The 22,113-nt window shown below is 49.1% G+C and overlaps 1 long non-coding RNA gene across 14 annotated transcripts in view; it reads left to right on the forward strand.

Annotated features, from left to right (window-relative positions):
- The window catches only part of LOC107526463 (uncharacterized), a 276,844-nt gene that overhangs the window by 238,362 nt on the left and 16,369 nt on the right, over nt 1-22,113 (forward strand). For 8 of the 14 annotated variants that reach the window (XR_015715769.1, XR_015715764.1, XR_015715767.1 and 5 more), the window contains one exon: nt 21,732-21,823. The exons of 1 other annotated variant lie outside the window; for it this stretch is intronic. This is a non-coding gene — a long non-coding RNA (uncharacterized LOC107526463). Of the gene's footprint in view, nt 1-8,623; nt 8,825-9,585; nt 9,795-10,362; nt 11,519-12,742; nt 13,147-21,318; nt 21,626-21,731; nt 21,824-22,113 lie in introns of those variants that run through there. 5 more of the 14 variants (XR_015715766.1, XR_015715765.1, XR_015715773.1 and 2 more) reach the window with 5 other exon arrangements.

Raw genomic sequence — 22,113 nt, forward strand, 5'->3', positions numbered from 1 at the left:
GGAATGAAGATCGTGGAAAAAGGTAAATAGAGTAGCTGTAGAGTAGTTCACTAAACTGGTTATTGCGTGTAACGATGGTTTTGAAACTATCGGAATGCAAAGGAAAAAACCTACCATTCCCATTATGAAATAACTTGAGAAAACTAGTTTATTAAACCTAAATGAAGTAATGCTGATTACGTACTTTACACCCTGTGATGAGATGTATACAACACTTCAGTTTGGCAGGTTTAGTGTCAGATGCAGCAGCATCCGCTCCGTTCACACGCTGTACAGCCACCGCCTCCATCCGCTTCCAAGCCGAGGCCTGTGCCCGCTACGCAGTAGCTGCTCGTGCCCTCGACCCAGTGCCCGCGGGCTCTTGGCTGCCTCTGCCTGCACCGGCCTCTTCTGGAAATTCATGTAAGTGCCATCAGGCAAGATCTCCCCTTCTGTGCCTGGCTCGTTTCACGTACATAGTATTTTTGGGGTCCGTCCACGCTGTAGCGTGAACCGTAATGTCGCTCGTCCTACGGCTGGGTAATAACCCACGTTACGTGCCTCGTTCAGTGTACCCATCCGTGGCTGGCAGGCCCCTCGGTGCCTCCACCTTTGGGCTGTTGTAAATAACGCTGCGGTGGTCATCTTCACGCAGACATCAGGTTGAGCCCCGGCTTCTAACATCTCTCCCGTCTTCAGAGCTGGTCGGAACTGCGACGGTGACGATACTGTGCAGTCGGCACCCATTTCAGCTCTGCAGGAGGCCGGCTGGACATCACGCCTGCCTCCTTTCGTTCTCTAGGTGCTGCCTGGGGGGGGGCTCAGCTGGTTGAGTGTCATCTCACGGACCAAGAAGTCGCAGGTGCGATTCCCAGTCGGGGCCCATGCCCGGGTTTCGGGCTTGATCCCCAGAAGGGGGCCTGCAGGCGGCAGCCGATCGACGTTTCTCTCACCTGTTTCTACATCTCTCTCTCCCTCTCCCTTCCTCTCTCTGAAATCAACAAAAACATATTGAAAGGAAAAAAGTCTACATTCTCTAGGTATTTACGGAATTCTACACGGCGGGAGTGATTCCTAGCACCCTAATAGGTTCTCGTTTATTTCCCCTCTGTGCTCATTCCCACGCCCACGCGGTGTATATATTGTGCGTCTTTTCTGTGCGGAAATAAAATCTTCTGATACACTGAGAGTGTAAGCAAGAGATTCATCGCTCGGCAGACATTTTTTGGTATCTACTGTTCGCTGTGCATTGGATATCACTCAATTATAGGATCGGGAATTTCAGGGGGGAAAAACATAACAATTAGTAATAATAAGACAGTTATGGGCCAGATTAGAATTATACAATATCCAGACTGTGGGACTATTAAAAGAATAGAAGCTTGGCAGTGTTCCCAGCGTCTACCAGGAGCGAAGAATAACCCGCTCCGGCTGGGATGTGGAGAGGCGCGTGCTCCCGGAGTTTGACAGAGGCCGTGGGCAGCGGGGAAAAGGGAGACGGAGCCATAAAGCAGAAGGAGCGAGTGCGAAGCTGACAAAACCTTTATGTACCAAGAAGGCCACAGAGGAAACCCGTCTCGTCTCACCAAACCTCGGCCCGCACTGCGCGTCTGGCTGCGGCCGCCGAGTGAGACGAGAGAGAGAGCTCGTCCCCCGACGTGACCGACACCGCTCGGCGCAGGGAGGTAGGAAACGCTCAGAAAGGGCGACAGCAAGCGCCGGCCGGTGTGGCTCAGCGGTCGAGATCGACGCATGCGCCAAGAAGTCGCCGGTTCGGTTCCTGGTCAGGGCACAAGCCCCGGTTGCTCAGCTTAGTAAGAAGGAGCCGCCTAGGGCCCTAAGAATTCCCGATCAGCTTCTTACTCAGTGCCGTTGTGTGTTATGGTTGACACGTGTGTTGGCATTTTAATAGCATTTAAAAATACTAGGCTGGCAAGATTTCCTGAGGAGCAGGACGAGTTTTACAGATAATGGATTAGATTATTTATTCCAAGATGCAGGATGCTCGCGGCAGGGTTATTGCCGACGACAGACCTTGCGTCTTACTGAACGGAACAACAGTCGCGGAGCAGGATCCTGGTCGAAGCTAGTCCCATGAAGGCATCGTGTTTTCCCGGGGAATAGATCGGTGCACGTCCACACAGCGCCGTGAGGGAGCGGTGTTCGTCCCATCTCGATACCTGACGGCTCCTGAAACACACCACCGTTTAATTAAGTTCCCAGCGCTTTCTCTCTAATCTAGCAAATAGAATCGCCGTGGCCCGTGGTTTGCCGTTGCCCTGGCTGGATGACTTACTGCTCGTACAGGCGGAGTAAGTCGGCTACAAATCATCCCCCATCCTCGGGAGAGCGCGCGGAAAATTAATTGGGCCGGTTTCCTAGAGAAGGCGATTCTAGGCTGTCGGTCCACACGCACACTTTGAGGCTATAAAATGAACCCCTTTCCGTCTCTTTTTAGGAAGAAACATGGAGCCAGATGTCTTCGTCGTAGTCAATCGATTCTGTTGATGCTCGTGATCAATTGGCCAATCACGCTTTTCAATCTCGGGGGGGAAATTCGGAAAAACTTGTGCTTCGTACGGTTTTAAATCTGGCGGCTTTTATCCGAACACATGCAGTAGCCCGAGAGCAACCTAGAGGCTACATTCAATGTGCTTCCAACGGATTTGGGGGCTGATGAAAAGCAATGAAGAACCTGTGCAGGACCACTCGTGAGCCAGGCGCTTAAATCGCTCAGGCGCTTAAATCGCTCCTTTGCAGAACCTCTGTGGTCCTCCGACTCCTTACCACATAATTGGGGTTCTTAGCTTTGATATAAATACACAAAAATCGTATGTCGTCTTTTGAATATTGCTAATGCTGCCAATTAAAAGTTGTGTTCATTCTTACTCTCATCCATCCCCAAGCCTTACTGAAGGAATTGTTTTGGCTGAGGCCAGGGTAGGATGCACTGTCCTGAGGTCATAATCCTGAACCCAATTGAGGCCCCCAGGTTCTCTGGGGAAACACGTAGGCAACCGGCCTAGTGCATCTGCCGCCTCCTGTGGACACAATGCGGATAAAACAACATCGCATTGTACTAAAAACTGGGATGAGTATTTTATGTGCTTCAAGATTTAATCTTTATAAACTCAAAGGTGAAAAATACCCTTATCGATGCTACAAGGACCTGAGTATCTGGTATGTGAAATTACTCCAACAACGTCACAAATTTCTAGCGAAACGCTTGAGTTCCCAGTCTCTTATTTATTTATTTTCATTTATTTAAATTTATTGAAGTGACATTGGTTAATAGGATCAGACAGGTTTCAGGTGCGGATTTCTATGTTCCCACGGTTTCCCGAGACCAGAATCCTTAGCAACACCTGGAAACTGAAAATGCAAATTCTCGGGCATCACCCAGAACAAACCAACCCGAAACAGCAACACTGGCGGCAGGGTCCAGCAATCTGCATTTTTTTCAGCATTCAAATTGGTCTTTATTATAGATTTTACTACTACAGAGTAATAAAAATTAAGTTACTGGTGAGATTAATTGCAAAGATTTTATAATTTAATTAAAAACCTGATAAAAGAATAAAACTTTTCTTTCACTTTTCGATCTTTTATTTTTCAACTACAGTTTACATCCAGCGTTATTCTGTGTCAGCCTCAGGGTACAGCATAGTGGTTAGAAAATCCGGCACTTTACAGAGCGGGCGCCCCCGTTGCTTCACGTACCCGCCTGGCCCCACCCGTAGTCATCACAATATCGACGACACCCCGTGTCCCTGCGACTCTTCTGTAACTACCAGCCTGTGCTCGCAATCCCTTCACCGTTTTCACCCAGCCCCCCAACACGCCTCCCCTCTGGCAACTGTCAGTCTGTTCTCTGTGTCTATGAGTCTTCTTCTGTTTTGTCTTTTAGTTTATTTTGTTCATTAGGTTCTACATATGAGTAAAATCATACGGTACTTAGCATAATGCTCTCCGGGTCCCTCCACGCTGCCCCAAAGGGTAAGGGATCGTTTTTGTCTTTTTCACAGCTGCGTAGTATTCCACGGTGTGACTGTCCCGCAGCTTTTATCCTCTCGTCTGCTGATGGGCACTTGGGCTGCTTCCAGGTCTTGGCTGTTGTAAATTGTGCTGCAGTGAACGCAGGGGTGCACGTGTTCTTTGTAATTAGCGGTTTGGGTTTTTTCAGATATATTCTCAGAAGCGGACTTGCTGGGTCATAAGGCAGTTTCATTTTTAACTTTTTGAGGACCCTCCGCATTGCCTTCCACGGCGGCTGCGCCATCCGCACTCCCACCAGCAGCGCCCGGGGTCCCCTTCCCCACACCCTCCCGGCACCTGGTCATTAATTCACTGAGGGCGCCACTCAGGCAGGTGTGAGGTGACACCTCATTGTGGTTTAAATTTGCATCTCTGATGATTAGTGACGCTGAGCATCTGCAGTTTAACAAGCTCTCCAGGTGGTGCCAATACTCGCAAAATTTTAGGATTAAACTATAAAAACTATACTTTTTAAAAGATTCTAAATTACTCCCTCCAGATAAGGTTTTGAAGTGGTACAGACATCTTCGTAACAAGCATTAATAACAGGCTACATAGGGGATGGAAATGAGAAATGAAACTGTAATTATTAGTAGGTAATGATTGTTTGCCCAGAACATACAAAAGAATTTACTGACAAATTAAATTTATTAGAAAGCTTAGCAAAGTGGTCGTAAAAAGATGAGCGAACATACGCTGCCTCGATTTCTATATAAAATCAAGAAACAATCAAAAACATAATTATAAAATACATCATTTAAAATTTTAAATAAAACCACAAGTTAACTGAGAAAAATCCAACAAAGGTTTGTGTGAAACCTGTGCATTAAAACTTAGAACACCGTAATGAAAAGCCTTAAGGACCTAAGTAATTCGTTTACTATTTCAAGTTCGAGCACAGAAAGATTTACTGCGGTAAGGACATAGTCCTCTCGAAGTTGTTCTAGACATTTAATGATATTCTAATAAAAATTCCAAATCGAGCTTTTTGGCCTGGCTAGTTGGTCTAAAGTGAACAAGGCGAGCCAAGATCAAAGCAAGGCCAGGGCCGTGTGGAGAGGAGGGAATTACTCCAGCCCCACGGAGCTTCCTTATAAATCTGTAATAGGCACAGCAGTGCTGCTCTGGCGATTAGAAGACAGATGGAGTGAAGGCGATAAAACACAAGTTTCAAAACAGACATACATGCGGAGGAAATTTTTATATCTGACAAAAATAACATGACAGACTGTCAAGAATAAAACTGAACGATTAGGCAGCTGGAAAAACGTTTATCCCCATTTTAGAAAGAAGGAAGGAAGGAAGGAGAGAGGAAGGGAGGTGGGCAGGAGGGAAAGACAGAAGGCTCTGCATTTCTTTGAAAATTCGCGTCGGGCCATTTCGCCCTAAATTTAACGTTGGCTGCAGCTTCGTTGGCCACGCCGGCCGGCTGCCTCCTGCACGCTCCCTCCTGGGGATCGAGCCAGAGACCCCGGCCTGTGCCCCGACCGGGACTCGAACCTGCGGCCTCCCGGTGCGCAGAACGATGCCCACCCGACCGGGCCACGCCAGCCGCGGCAGGTAGCCCGGGTCCAGCGTGCTTCCGAAGGTCAGGCGGGGATGGATGCCGCCGAGCTCTCCTGTTCGCGCGTCTCACCTGCTTTCCTCTCCTCTTCAGTTACATTATGCAAATGCAGGCTTGGAACGCTTTAAAATTAACATTTATATAGAAATATATCAGAAGTGAAATCTGACACTGTATTTAAGCAGATGTGATTACACACAATATAAATGTGAACACGCAGGTTACGTCAGTGTGGGAAATATAGTAAACACACACGTTTATATATTATCTGGTTCCCCGTTTGTTTTGACAAAATGACATTACGATTTTAACGACTCCTGCATATAATTCATAATTCATCATACCGGGGTTAAAAAATTGGCTTCCCCATGGAAATAAATTTGCAAACTTATTAACTCTTTGACATGGAAATCATCGGCTCCCACTGGGAACATTTTAATCGAGCAGTAGCTGGGACTTCAGAGCGCGAGATGGAACTTTGAAACCCTGTTTAAAATGATCTCCGTTAAAGACGGTGTAATGATAGGTTATGTGAGCCGAACGCAGTTTCGGTGCCGAGAATCTTCTCCTTCCTTCCCCAGCTATGTCTCTACCGTGCCCCAAATACTCCGCTGCTTCAGTGTCGAAACCCCTGCGTCGCAGAATCCGTGGGGGGCTGTAGAGACGACTGGAGGCGGAAAGAGAAATCTCTGAGTATTTAACATGAAATAACCCGAAGGAAGTTCTGGTCAGGACACTGACCAGCTCTATATGTTCGGTGGATGCCCAAGCTCCCTAAACCCTTATTTCTCCGTAAAATAGCAAAATATAGAACCTTAACCTCAGAGAGTCGTAACGGACAAGAGGTAAAGGATGTCCAGTCATTCACAGGCCTTCGCGGGGACCGACGGCTTCAAAGCCCTGGGTGCCGGCGACGTCACGGGCACGCGTCACCGGCGGTGGGACTGGGAGACAGACACCGCGCCGTCCAGGGGGTGGGCGCCGAGAAACGCAGGCTAGGGAAGGACACGGCTGAGCGTCTCGTCACTGAGAGGGTTAACGATTTAAGCAAAAAAAACCAAGACCGTGAAAGCGCACTGCTATCTAACGTAAATAAATGATTTATGGGACCCTGGGCTTAAAACTGTCCACGGGGATGTGACCCATCGTTGGCGGGACCACGGCAGTGCCACCCGGAGACGCTGGGAGGTGCAGAGGTCGGGTACTAATGAGGTGGACCCGGGACCCTGGCAGGAGCAGAAACAGACACAAAGGCCGAGAGGCCGGCGACAGGGACGCTGGCGAGCAGTTCGTCCCGAGCGGCAGGCGGAGGACCCGGCGGGACGTCCAGAGCTGGACACGGGGGAGGGGGCGCCCGTTTGCTCCCGTTGCCCTGGTGCTTGTCCCCCCTGGGCAGGTGCGCAGTGGCCCCTGCGGCAGGGCGAGCCGACCAGGTAGAGACCCTGACGCCCGGGTGGGCACTGGCAGCTCTGTTCTGACCCGTCGGGTTGAGGGGGACCCGCCCGGTCGTGGGAAGTCCGGCCACGTCTCAGCTACCAGAGTGCCCTTCGCCCGCGACACGTGACGCGGCCACATTTCTTGGTCTGTAGTGAACCCGCAGAAGCTCCGCTTAGCCTCTGAAGTCACAACAGGACTCGCGTCTCTCGATCCGCTACCCTCAGCTTCAGGGAAGTGCGAACTCAGCCGAGTTTGGAGAAAACACACTTTCATTTCACTAAAAATAAACGTACGTGATCTTCAGACGATTAAGTTGTACTATTGAATGAGTGTGTTTTATAATGAAACTCGCAGAATTTGAGAAAATGTGTTGACGGTGGGTTGCTTGTCTCGGTAACATCAACGTGATCATTCTTACTAAGGACGGAACGTCTAACTTCCCACTTGCTGCCTAGTAATCTGGCATCTCGCAGAATCCTGGTCTTGTCCTGTTTTGCTGTTAATAACCAAACCTTGTGGAAATAAATGCAGGACATTGGGCTCTGGTTTCTCCCTCCATTCTCACGGCGATGCTTATTTTATTTTTTTAATTTATCTTTATTGTTGGAAGTGTTACAGATGCCGTGGCGATATTTTTAAGTTCAGAAGTTTTGGAAAACATCAAAACTGCCAACCATGTAGTAGAGTGAATGTTAATTTTTTAACAGTACTTGGGAAATGCTGATTTTTAGACAGCTTTTCCCCAGCACCCTCAGAGCTCCCTCGCCGACCTCTCTGCGTTCTGGGTGCATCTATTAAATTCTGAATCATGCGGATATTAATTGTTTGAAATGCCCAGCATCCAGGGTGCCGTCCCGGCAATACTGAGTTAATGTATTTATGCGAAAGCGCCAAACTTCACGTCATTTTCGGCGTTCACATTTTTTTAAACCTGGGCCTTCGTTTTATTACTTGACATTGTCAAAGCTCCTGTCTTCGGGCCACTCCGTAAGTATGGAGAGCTGACGTAATGGAGAAGGTCCGTGGGATTGACTTGTGGCGGAGGCTTCGCATTTACCCCCATAGAAAGAGCTGGAAATACCACCTCCGAATAAGCAAGCGCGGGAGAGACCGGGCCGTCTGAGAACCGGGCGGCCGCTCCCTACCCCCCCCCCGCTCTTTGCCCCCAGCCGTGGAGCCCCCAGGGCACCGTCCCGTGCCATCCAGAGCAGAAGCCCGCGTCCCTGCGGCGCTGGAAGCCGAGCTCCCCCCCAACCTTCCCGTTTGTATTCCCAAGGGGTCCCCCGAAATGCACGGCGACCCCTGGGCCGGGGCGAGGGCTGTGGGTCGACTGCCTCTCCTGTCTGTCCCCACTGGGCGTGTCTGAGGCCCTTGTCCCAAAAGAGCGGACCCCAGAGCCGGCTGCCTCCCCCCGCTCCGGCTGCTGCGAGGACGCCCGACTGCAGGTCACAGGGGACGCGTCTGCTCCACAGCGAGCTACTGAAAGGCCGGCGAGAAGCGGGCAGGGAGGGGCTCACCCGCCAACCCCACGGCCTTTGTCACCGGGCCTTCTCCTCCCCCTGGGGATTGCGCCAGGAGCCTGGTGGCATCACTGCTGTCCCGTCCCAGGTCCATTCTCCGTGAGCGGTTATTAACAGCGTTATTTTTAACCGGAGCACCGTGAGGGTCGGGGCCTTCGTGCGACACGTCTGGGGCACTTACACGTGTGTGGCCTCACGACTCTGCAGACCGAGCTGCGTCTTGCTTTTGGAAGATGTGATTGGAACGTACGCCTTTCATTTCCTCCAGCTCTTGCTTCCACCGGAGCAGGTAAGCGTCCTATCGGTTCAGGTTGTTCCTTACAAACCCACGCGCGTTAAATTAGTTTTCAAACTGAATTCAGGAACCGCCCCGTGATGAGCATGGTAAGCGGATGCACCGTGACACGGGGTTCCAGCTCCAGGAGCCGTTGTTTCCTGGGATTTTCTGCTCAGGTCTCTGCACACACAGGCAGTGAGTTTACCATTTATCACACTAGCGGCTAAGGCACGACGCAGTAAGTGCCATAAGTCATTTCTACACCGGGCACACCGGAGGAACTTGCTTGGTTACACACTCGTGATAGCTTCTCTGTTTTCTCCCTAAAGCAAATGTAATACACTCTCTGCAATGCCAGGTGGAAAAGTAATTATCTCGAAAGCAAATACAGCTGTAGCTGAGGGGGCGCGACGCTCCCAACACTTCGTCTTTGTCTGGCCTGGAGGAGCCACACGTACCTAGCGACAAAGCCAAGCCTAATATTTCCGTGTCTAGTTTGTCATCTAAAGCCTCCTGGGGTCTTACTGAGAGCACGGTGGTGTTTAGTCATCGGGAAAACAAAGAAAAGGGACCAGGCCTGGCCGGGTGGCTCATCTGGTTGGGGCACCATCCAATACACCAGAAGGTGGCGAGTTCGACTCCCGGTCAGGGCACCTACCTGGGTTTCGGGTTCAATCCTGTCCCAGTCGGGGCGTGTAGGGAAGGCAACCAGTCGATGTTTCTCTCTCACACTGATGTTTCTTTCTCTCTCTCTCCCCCCCCCCCGCGCCCAGATCAATAAATATATCATTGGGTCAGGATTAAAAACAAATAACAAATAAAGGCACCCAAAAGGGGGATCCAGTGGGCATAGCCCTGAAGCTCTCTTCTCCCTCTGACACGAGGCGAAGTGAGAGATTAGAATCCTCCGTGGAGGGACGTGGAGATGCGTGGCCCTGAAATTCACGGGGCGGGGGATGAAGGACAGGGTCTTCGTGGTGAGCAGGTGTCTTCAGGGAAGACGCGGGTATCGATTCTGGAAGAGGGGACGGGGGCCCTGCGAGGAGCCGAAGTTCTAGGAGGGCAGGCGGCCACGGCAGCGATTCTACAAGGCCCTTGGTAAAGCTTGGAAAGGAAAGGGATCAGCAGCGTCCCGGCCCCGAGCACGAACTCTCAGGCTCCCGCGCAGGCAGGGGCTTGGGGCACAAGTTCCCCCACGCGGAGGGGCCTGCGTGTCAGGAGCAACGAACTAAAAGCTCAGTTGGTTCTTAGCCGTTTCTTTGGGGATGCAGAGCCCGATCTCGACAGGTCTCACGGGGCTCGGCGTGAAACTCTGACGCCCACGCGGACTGCCCCTCGGGTGGCCGTGTTAGCCTCAGGCTGGCCTTGGTATCCTTAACGATGGGAAGGAAGGGCGTTACAGACGCAAATACGCTGCACCCGTTCATGAGCATTGCCGTGGCCAACACAGCCGCGTAGGTAACACATTTTATATAAAATATCCTGCTGGGTACGTAAGATATTTTACCAGGGGAACTAATTCTTGCAACATTTTGCTTGGATATTAACAGGGATTCTTGCAATGTTAGGGAACGTTTACCGGGTTGAAGTTGACTTTGCCCAACACCTGCGGACATCCCTGATCCTGCAGTCAGACGTGTGCGCAAACAGCGACAGCTGCTGTTTCTCCAACATTTTCAATGATTTTCATCTCATTCCCTATTCCTACAGAAATCGCTCCCAAAATATCAACACACGTATTCTGCAAAACCGTGCGCCCTGATGGACATCGAATTAAGAGAAAATCTGAGAGAGTATTAACTGCATGTAAAGCTTGGTGCTGGTGCGCGGGAATAAAAATAGACTAAAAAATTACTTTCCTGAAGAACACGTAATGTGTAATTGGCCTCAGGAGGCATATATGCGTGAATATCTAAGTAATTATATATTTGCTTAAAGAGTATGCAATAATTTTATAAAACCACGAATTTAGAAAACTAAAAGTTCATAGCCCATTAAATGCCCAGTTGTAACACAGGTAATCAAATAGGCGAGTTCAGAGGGAGATCAAGCTTCAGGTCCTGCGGAGTCCCGTGCACACCTGCCACCGGGAGATTCAACTCGTACGCACAGGACTGTGGGGTCACAGGTTGTGCAACCTTATAAACAGCACCTGCTGCAGCAATTCCCAGGCCTTATTCTAAGTATACAGATGCCAACAATGAGCAGTGGGTTATTCATGCACCTTTCAAATATATCTTTATTGGCGAAGGTTTTACAAATGTCCCCCTTTTTCCCCCATTGGTCCCCTCCCCCTGCGCCCTCCCCCCAGGCCTTCCCCACACTATGGCCTGTGTCCGCTTAATCTCTTCCCACCCCCTCCTCCCCTCTGAGATCCCTCGGTCTGCTCCATGCTTCTGTGTGTCTGGGTCTATTTGTTCGTTGGTTTATTTTGTTCATCGGATTCCACCTATGAGTGAGCTCCTGTGGCACTTGTCTTTCTCTGACTGGCTTATTTCCCTTAGAATACTAATCTCCAGGACCTGTAACATTTTATTAAATATTTTAAAATCTTCCACTGTTATCTTTAGCTTTTAAACCAAGAATTGGTTTTATTTTTTCAAATATCAATTGGATACCTATCTTAATGGATTTTTAAAAGATTCCTCAAAACATATTTGCTATGACCCATTAATAATTAATTTTAAGATTAGCAATTCAGATCTCATTAATATAAATTCAATTTTACACCATTTATGTTAATGTATTATTTAAAATTCTATTTATATTAATGATGCTTGGATTTGTAATCTTAAATTTGTTTGATATTGCTTGACTTTATATTTCTATAATTATATTTATCTTTTCATATTAAATATATGTATTTAATCAACACACAGTTTTGTAATGCTTTTAACACATTTAAGATGAAGACGTGTATACAATACACTACGGTAAACTTAGTGGCAGAAGAAAACCCTGACAGCTCACTATATATACGGAGAAAAAAGATTAATAAGCAAACTCTCCAGTTAGATGCAAAGGAAGAGAAACCTTTTGCTCTGTTGCTTACGTATCCCGAACAACCCAGCTGTGTTCAGAGTCACATGCAGAGAAGTGGGGTCCGTTCCTGCTGGTGCGGTTTCAGGTCCCACCCTCCTCTCTGCAGAACAGGCGATTTCATGGCCTGGGGCGGAGCATCAGGAATGCCTCTGAAGCGGCGTCACGTTGTGAGACTGAGGATGTCCGCCATCCGTCATCGTCGAAATCCTGCTTCTGAGCCTCACCATCCCTGAGTCGCCCACGTGTGTTCTAACAATTCAGAATCTCCGCCTCTTCAGGTGGCACAGAAATCTGAGTGTCTCTAGCTGGCTGTGGCCTGGGACCTCCACCCGAGTCCTGACTGCTGACTAGTGTTCACACTCCAGTGCCGGTCGTGTGCCGGGGACACCTCGGCTGGGAGACGGAGCACGGTGAAGGCTTCAGTCAGAAGCCCAGCCAGGTCCCCACTAACTGTAGGGTCCTCCCCTAGGGAGGAAACGGATGCTGACCACACCCAGCTTTCCTTCTAAAACAGTCACCTGCAGGAGATTCATTCCCTCAAAGACGATGGTACTATTTTAGCAAAATTTTCCTTTGGCTTTGAAGGGGAATTCTGAGAACCCAAAGACAAACACCGCCCTCAAAGCACTGACTCTGTTCCCTTGCACCAGGTCTTGCTGATAGCTATGCAAATGTTGTTGGGTGTTGTTTTTTTTTTAGCAAATTGGTTTATAGTGAAATGATTTAATATAAGCTGAGAAAACTTTCAGCTCATAAATTCAGTATCTTGGGTCTTCTTCCAAGAAAAAGTGGTGATAAAGTATGTTTGTGCTTGTGACTCAGCAATTCCAAAACAAAAAATTCAAACTTTATGTTCTCAATATATCAAAATGCCCCATTTCTATATAGCAACCCAAGCCAGTGATGTCGAGGTCACGTGGCCACCGGGGAGGACGCTGGGAAACTCCCCGGTGCATCACTCGGGCCGCCATCACGAGCCGTGGAAAACACCCCCTTGGGCCGCTCTGCTCCGTCCGCTCCTGCCCTTCTCGGCGCTGCTCCGGGGGCAGCCGGGCCCCTTCCCGTCAGCCGCGCCTGTCACCCCCGTGGGGTGCTCCCCCGGCCACACTGGCTACGTCGGCGTCCGCTCTGCTTCCGCTGGGCCTACCCTCCCACCAGCAGCCTGCCCCCCTGCCCACACCCCCACGTCCAGCACGGTGGTCCTGCGGTTGTGCAGAAGCCGTGCGGCCCCCTTTCCTTCCCCTGCACCGTGGGAGAGTCGAAGCAGCTGCACGCACAGTTATCGTGAGATCCCAGCGAAAGGACTTGGAGTAATGCCGGCCCCGGGAGGGTCCGCTGCTGTTTTAAATTGCAGCTGCGCATGTACCGAGGCCGCGTAACTACAGTGAGAGAGCAGAGGGAAGGGCGGCCCACGAGGGCAGAGTTTCACGGGAGGACCGTGGAGCTTGAGCTGATCAGCATCCTGGGATCTACATAAAATTCCAACCTGTCTCTCCCCGAAGGCAGAGCACTGAAATGAGGGGAGAGGGCTCCGCAGCAGAACATTCGCTTACATTTGCATACACTTTAAAGTTCTTTCCATTCAAGACCAGTATTGGGAAGTCGAGATAAATTAACATAAATTTAATAATATGAATAACCAGATGACTAGAAAAAGCATGAACTCCAAGCAGGGAGATGATTCGGCTGGGAGACAGGACTTGAACTTGCCACGGATTCTGAAGTTTGGTTTCAATTTCAAATGATCAGTCCCCAGACTTGAAAGGCTCTGGGTTCAGGCTCTTTGATCAAAGCTCAGCCAAGCCTGGTCTGAATCATATACCTTAGCAAGAATCCTCCTCAAAGGAGATTAAATTTATCCATCTCAAATTCACCTAAATTTTTCACAGCTCACATAAAGTTCATCTTCTGCCTTGGAGTCTCTTCTGTTTTCTGCAGAAATCCCCTGAAGGGAAATATTTCACTCCATCCTTTTATGCTGGGTTGGGTTTCAATCATGTATAGCTTTACATCTTGGTTTCCAATCGATGGGCAAACCCAGAAACGTTCTGCCAAGAAAAATGCTCCCGAGCTGTATTTTATTTTCAGAGGCAACAAAGATTTAGGGAGCTTTGATCTCTGTTGTCATTTTGGATGAAAAACCTCTAAAAATGCCCCACACGTCCCAGTGACACTTCAGTTGTGCATAATCTGTGAGACTGAAAATTACATGTCATTTTAGTTGTAGAGTGAACATTTTAATTCACAACTAACCGAGGACCTTTTCGGTGAATCGTACAATATCCGAGCATCAGAGTTTACTAGCTGTTCCTAGTTAATGTGGACAGATGTTTAATCGGTCTGAGTTTCTGCTTACACTTAATAAGCCACTGCATTGCTCACGTCCTTAACTCCAGTTGGTGTAATAATTAATGAGCAATTACTTCTAGTCCATGATTTGTTTCTAGAAAATTGATAGTTCATTTCAGTAAGTTATTTTTCCCCTTCAGGGGTTTTGTGGGCCACTTTTGAAAGTTCATTTATTAGAGTTTCCTAGGAAAGAAACAAAAAAACACCTCAGATTTAAACCAATACATCACGTCCCGCGGTTTTCGGTAATTAGGCCTATGTAATGTATATGAAGTGACTCAAAATGTATGCCAGGCTTCAGGGTATGTTCTGCATTGCTTTGTAATGTGAAATCTAACTAATAAACACATGCATTTCTGAAGGTAATTAACTCCATAAATAGTGGGGAAAGTGCTGTTATGTTAAGAATTACATAAAGGCACAAGATGTCTATCAGGGAGAAAAAATAGTATTAAACGGGACTTTTTCAAGATCGCGCCTTGGGGATGGAGTCAGGGCCGCTTCCCCCGGGAAGAGCTGGGTGTGTCAGGGCCCTTCAAACGCGCTCTGTGTGAGAAAGCCAAGCCTCCGTGGCTACGTTGAGAAAAGGGGCGTCGAGATTGAAACTTCTGAGCGTGCAAGAAGTGCAGGGGGAGGATTCTCCAGCCACTGGCTGCAAGAAGAAAAAGAGGCAAAAATAAATTCCTAGGAAAGGTGAGTATGTGCAGGTAATTCTACACGCCTGGGACTGACTTGTGATTCGCTCCCTTCTTCTTGTGTGATTTGTCCTAATCTTCCTCGGTTTCCCCCAAATATTCAACAAAGGCTTGTTAGGTACAGTGGCTTTGGGTTGGCTGCGTGTTTTTGAAATAGAGTTCGTCTTAGATAAAGCAGAGAGAAATACCTCGTGACAGTCTCCTGCACATCTCACGAGACCTCCGTATATCTTCCCTCTGATTCTGGAGGCGGTTTATATATTTAGAGGTTATGTGGCCGGTGACCTTGTTCCTGTCTTTACATGTATAAACTGGGCACTGGGCTCAATCATGAGGCACATTTATCCTTTGACTGAAATTCAGGGTAAGTGCTCAGCGGCGCCATCTCCAGGGAAACGGTCTACGGTCTCTTCCCACTTTATTAATTGAAAAAATAATAGGGAAGCTCTTACAGGAGGGAAACCAATTAAAAAACTAAATAATGTTGTCTTGGAGTCCTAATAGGTATGGATCATAAATCTTAAGAGTATTCCTCTTATCTGTGGAAAATGCACTCTCTTTGACGATCCATGAGACGTCTAGAGGGATTTTTACTAAGTGACAGAGGAAGATAGTTTGTGCAGACAATTCGGTGCATCCAAATCAGCTCAGATAATCAATGAGCAATACTTCAGCCGTATCTCCTCAAAATCATTACTCAGATGTTAACTGCTGTTATTACGTACGATAAAATTAATTCAGCGGTAATTATTGAGTTGAAAACCAAGCCTAAACCGTACAGCATGAATCCCTAGTAACAGAATAGTTTTCTATTCTGATACTCTGGCTTCCAGTGTTAGTCCTATCCTTTCCCCATGGCAGGAATTTAACACACGTGTTTTAAAATTTTAGGGGTTACAAGACTTACCTAAGACACAACAGGCCTGTAATCTAGTAAGTGAGAAGAGTTAGAAATAATTTCCGGGTCCTTGAATTTCCACAACTGAATGCACTTTATGCCCTGACATTGGCTCAAAGACTAAAGTACAACTTACACGATATTTAGAAACATAATTATTTTTATTTTGCAAAATAAGTGTAGCTCTGAGGATCAGAGAACAGCATCTTGCCTTGTGATCTTGTGAGACGTCAGGATAACAGTTTTCTCATCCATAAAATGGATGTGACAGCCGCTCAGCCCACAGAGCCGTGGCGCACGCAGATCAGCCGTGTCCCGTCCGCCCGTCGTGGGCGCATCCCCCCGGGGCCCGGGCTCAGCACAGGTTAGCGGCTCCCGCCCCTCGCGGGCGCCCCCTTCTGGCGCCTAATGACTCTTGTTCGTGTATAAATCTTTGTTCAACAAATGACTTGTGGGTAGTTTAACCCACATATTTGAAAACACTTGGTTGCGATATTTTCCTGGCGCTTGCACAGGCTTTTCCTCCTTCGCAGTGTTTGTCCATCATAACCTGCTCCCCTCTGGAGGCGCCCGCAGAGCCAGAGAGGAGGAATCGTGCCGCAGAGCGCAGGGGGCCCCCTCCACTGCCGTGTGCCTGCCATCTAAAGGAGACGTCAGCTACGGGCCAGCCCGCCCGTGTAGACACCCAGGGAAGTCTGCGGGGGGGGGGGGGCTTTTAACTCGGCACCTTCTTTATTTGCCCCACGACTACATATTGATAACGCAAAATCTGTTCCTTCAAGAAGTGCCCGTTGTAATCCTATCCTATTATTGCAGCAGATCAGGGACTCGGTGCTTCAAGTGCGGAGCCGCTGAACGCCCGGCAGGATTATCCTCTCGGAGCGTAATCCCGACCGGGAGGTCTTGATAAAGGAACGAGTGCGCTTCCCGCGAACAGCTCCCATCGCCTGTCACGAAGGTGGCGGGCGAACTCTGTGCTATAGGCTTAAACGTGTCGCTGCTGCTGGATTCTGTGCCGGGGATTTTTTTTTTTTTTTTAATTTAATTTTATTGCTTTCGGTGTTACAGATGTCCCTCTGCAGGGGATTTTTGTTTTCTATTTCACCGTGTTCATCAAAGTCAGATTTTATCATATTGGTGACAGGTTAAGACCAGAGGACATTATAATAAAAATGGGCACCCAACCCTGGGCCTACTAAATTTATAGTTTGTAAGTGTGGTTTGCAAAACACCATGAACGAAAGACTGGGGTCTGTGTGCAAGAGCCCGCTCCCCGGGCGCTGAAGCGGAGGCTCCTGCCAGCATCCCCTTTGTTCAAAGACCCGGCGCTTCGCAGCCGCGACTGTGGCCACCTTGCACTGTACATTATTAGACTAAAAACCCCGATTTCCTAAGTGACTGCTGCTAAAATAAATCCGTAAGAGCTGTCAAAATGACCTCGTGCATGTCAACAAGTAGAGCTCCTCAAGAGGAGTTTTATATCTGTGCTATCATCTGCTGGGAACGCTTGGTTAAAAGACAGGGAAAGACAGTGGCCAAAAGCGATGTCGGTCAGTGTCTGGGAAGCCCCAGGCGCTGAGAGTCCGGGGGAGATCGCTTCTGTGGCCACCAGAGCGGCTTTGCGGCTTCCGTGCCGCACACGCAGTGACCGGCCTTTCGGAAACCGAGGGCCCCGTTCACTGGAAAGAGCCACCCCCGGGCCGCTGCTCAGAACTGCAGGGCCGCAGGAAGGAGCCCGAGGAAATGCGGACAGGGCGCCTGGGGGGGCACATTGCGACGCGAACAGAGGGAGGGAGGGCCGGCTCGGCCTCACAGAACAGATTAAGACGTGGGTGTGTTTCGCCAACCACGCGGGGAGGCCCACGGGGCAGAGGGAAGCCAGCGTGGCTGTGGGCAGCCGACGGCCTTCCCGGGCTTGAGGGCGAAGCCAAGGAGGGGACACACAGCTCCGTTCTTCCCGGGGACTCCCCGCGCCGCCCGCCGTTTCACCCGCAGAAGCGGGGACGCCGGCCGGCCTTGCCTCTGCTGCTGGGAGGGCACTGCCAGGGGCAACCCTCGAGCTCCTGTACACGCAAGGGCCACGGCACGCACAGAACATGGACGCCTGAGGCTGGAAACATACGTCTCCCACGACTGAACCGGGCTCCCCTCACCTAACGGTCCGACCCTGGATCCGCTAAGTTCAGTGGCCAACGGCCGTGAGGTGCTCCTGGCACCCCCGGTGCCCCGGGGCCGCCCGCTGTCTCTCAGCAAGTTCGCCCCGGGCCTGCCCTTCAGCTCCGTCCTGCTCCTCCGACTGGGCTCCTGCTGCGAGCTTCGCGCTCCCTCTCCCGCCACGTGGCCCCGCGGCCCCGCCCCGCGCCCAGCCACCCTTCCTTCCCACGCGCGGGGCCCCAGCAGAAGAAGCCACTGAAATCCTGTGTCCACTCACTGGAGGCCCCTGGGGCCTGGACGTGTGGACACCGCTCTCCAGGGTCCGCCCGACCCGCCTGCCTCCGCCCGCTCAACGCGCTCACAGCGGGACCCCCCACTCCTCGCTGTTTATTTTGCCGGGTTTCCCTCCTGTAATTTCTTCAAGTGTGTCACGTCCTCCCCGCACTGAGGCCTCTCAGCTGCTGTTCCCTTTTCAGGGGCGACCGTCCCTCCTGCGCAGCGCGCCCGGCTCCCGGGCGAGGCAGAGGCCGGCTTGGGAAGGGCGCAGCCGTCTCCACCTCCAGGGTGACGGAGTCATCCTCGGTTCTGGAAGGTGGGAGTGGTGGGAAATTAAACAGATTAGATTTATGAGTTCGCAAGCCCACTTTTCCCCGAGTTTCATCGACTCCCCATTCTTTATGATGCTCCAGGGCTCCCTTTTTAATGGGTTTATGGAGGGCCCGCGCGGCCCGCGGCCATAAATTGTGTGTGAGGCGCTATTCCTCGAAAATTAGTTCGGTGGATGTCCTAATATTTTATGTTCCGGGGTGTGTGCGGGAAAACAGTTTAGGGAGCCGCACGTCTGGAGCAGTTTCCCCAGTCAAGCATGCTGATTACCTCTTTGCCTGAAATAAATGGTAACTGATTTTATTTCTCTGAGAGAATCCAATTTCATTCCTTGAATATACACATAAACTCCGAGGAAGATGAATTTGATTTAAGTAGAAATGCGCATTTAGCCCCACTTCACTGTGTAAATGTTGACACATCTCATCAGCAAACAAAGTAAACGGCACAGTTCAGGTTCAAGAGGTAATTTTACTACAACCTCCATCCCCTCGTTCCCCGAAAGGTTAACTGGGAAGAGCACAAGCACGTGTATTAGCTTAAAATCTCGTGTTTCAAAATGTAAGGTGAGCTCGGAAGACATATACCTTATTCAACATTAAGTATTAATAACACTGACTTTGCAACAGCTTGTGGAAGAAACTCCGTAACACGGGATGGATTTATTTTGAAGGTGACGAAAGGAAACCCGCCAACGAAGGCGAGACGGGACGCCTTGCGTCCATTCCGCGCTCACTAACACATTTAAAGCAGGTCTCTAGGAACAGCTGCTCTGTCCTGGACTCCATTTCCTCCTGCCCGAGACACAGACGGCAGTGACTCTGCTTTTTCCTTCCCGGTGCAGAATCGCCAGTGTTTCCTTTCCCCTAGATGATTCACTTTATTATAATATCCCCCAGGTTTAAAAAGCAAAACTCCTCTGAATCCTTATGTTTTCCAAAAAACACAAAGAAATTATTATGCCTATCGTGGTTTCCTAATTAAAAAGTTTATGCATTAAGACAAACGTTAATGTTGATGTTTAGAGCAAAAACGCCTATTTATTTGACTAATAAGTAAATTTTATAAGCTGGTTGGAAATGAACTTGGAAACTGATTTCCCCTGCTCTGAATACAGCCTAACAATGGCCGGTCTGGGGTTTAAGATCCGAAAGCCATTAAGAACCTTGCGTTCTTTCTTACTAGTTTTGCATAATTTGACCTCAGATGGCTAAATGTGAGATAATTTCAGATGACTATGTCTACTTTCTTGCATTATAATATCAGCCGGGATTAATAACTGCACCCGACGTGCCAGGGACTTGAACTGCGCTCGCTCGCGTAACCCTCGCCCGCGGCGCCGACGGCCTGGCGAACGGAGCACCGGGGAACTGAGGGGATGTCAAGTGGCCGGGGTCACACGGTTCTGCCGCGTGAATTCTGAACCAGAACAATCTTTCCCAGGGTTTAGAATCGGAGCTCACCACCACCGCGTCTGTCCTCCGCTGAATGACTCTCGGAAAGACTCGACCTAAAACGCATTTCGGGTAGAATTTGTTCTAACGCATGTGCTGAAACACTGACGTCTGTCTTCTTTTTGTTATTCCGCTTAAAAGCTGGTTTTGTCGTTTCATTTCACCGCTGTAACTCGAAAGGGTTTTCTCGACATGCATATTTCAAACATTATTACCCTTGAGGGTTTAGATACTTTTTTTTTTTTTGAGGAAATACGGTTGCTGTGCATTGTGCAGAATCCGTTTACTGACAAAAGGGATTTTTCTGCGGCCGGACCCCAAGCTGCCCTCTCAGGGTAGGGAGCTGAGTGCGTTCCATAACTTCTAATTAATCAATCGTAGATGCTTTTGTGTTGGAAGAAATCCAGTCTGATGTTACAGAGAAGGTGCGAACCGTTTCCTGGTCTCTGCTCCTACTTTCTTCTGGGTCGTGTTCTTAAATCTCTGATTTCTTCGAATGACTCGCCAGCAAATAAGTGGGACTTCCTTCCGGAACAGCACACAGAGGAGGCAAGCGAGCAAAGGGAGTCATTTCCGTCACACGGAAAAGTTTCTTTTAAAAACATGTTACACTGGGTTCAGCATTTAAGCATTTTGTCCTAATTGGAACCGACCTTTAAAATACCATTTAGTGCCATTTTGCCTTATGCGTCATCGCTTACCTTCCCCCTAAACCACAGCCTGGCCCTAAGAAACGACAGGGAAACGTGCTAAAGGCCCAAGGCTCCCATTTTCAGTTGACCGCGGTGGCTTCGTGAACATATTTTAATAGGTTCTCCATTAGTTAATGTTTGGGAATACTTAGCTACGTGAATACATGCTTTTTTATTGTATTTGTAAGAATATGCTGCCATTTGGTCATTTCAACACTGTGAAAAACATTTCTTTGTTCTTATATTTTATTTATTGATTTTGAGCGAGAGGAAGGAAGGGGGGAGAGAGAGACACTGATTTGTGGCTCCACTTGCTGATGCATTGATGGCCGCTTCTTGTCTGTGCCCGACTGGGGACCGAACCCCACAATCTCGGCGTATCCGGACGATGCTCTAACCCGCTGAGCCCCCCAGCGGGGCTGTGATAAACGACTGACAAAATCAGAGATCTACAAAAGCTCTTCTAACCTTAATGGAAGTGAAACCGTCCAGGATGTTACCCTTGAAGGAATAACTAACTGTGCTTCCAATTTTCCTTATTAGGTGAAAACCCTAGATACTTTTTAAAAAATTAAATACATTAAAAAACAACATTCATGTTATTTTTTCAACTTAGGAAATTAAGTTATTCATGCTGTTCATGGCGTGCGTGATCTCAGCCTTTACCCCGGAACCCGTCTGCATTTCATCTGCGAGGATTAACGTCTGTCAAAGGGGCGTCACTGCAGGATCACAGTGCTCGCGTCCCCGCGGGGCCCGAGGGCAGGACAGCATCTGTGTGCGCGTTTGCTCATGAAGCGGCCTCAGTATCACTGCCCCACTTCAAAGGGCTCTTTTCTGGGCCTCGCTCTTCCTCTCAATCTCTCTCTCGCAGCTATCGGTCCAAACCAGGAGGTGAGGGTCAATTTTAAGCCATTTTGGAGGTTAGCTGACTTTTTCATCTTAAACCCAGAAATCCAATTTAGGGCTTAATCCTTGTGTAGGATAATAAATGATTCCACTCTCATTTGGTTTTTGAAACAACTGTAGGAGGATTTGAATGAACCGAACGCCCTCCAGGGGGAGAGCCCGAGCTCTGGTCCTCCGTGAACGTCTCTTACGCAGGATTCGGGTTTCGCACGGTAAGTTACTCTCCCGTTTTTATCAACCAGAGTCATGTGTCCTGGACGGTGACAGAAGCCAGACTGTAGAGCTGATACGGAACTTACGGGTTTCCTTATTTTATGGAATAATGTGATTTTAAAAGCAAAAAATTATAGCTTGAGCAGCAGCGCAGGTTTTATAGACCAGGAAGGTCTTATTGGGACCCTGGCTTATGTCCAAACTTGGCCACCTCTGTTGACCCAGAAGAGACACTGACGTTTTCTAAGTCTCCGTTTCTGTCCGGTAGGACAGGCTTGACGTGCCACCT

The sequence above is a fragment of the Miniopterus natalensis genome, chromosome 16 (assembly GCF_054644295.1).
Source record: "Miniopterus natalensis isolate mMinNat1 chromosome 16, mMinNat1.hap1, whole genome shotgun sequence".
Lineage (NCBI taxonomy): Eukaryota > Metazoa > Chordata > Mammalia > Chiroptera > Miniopteridae > Miniopterus > Miniopterus natalensis.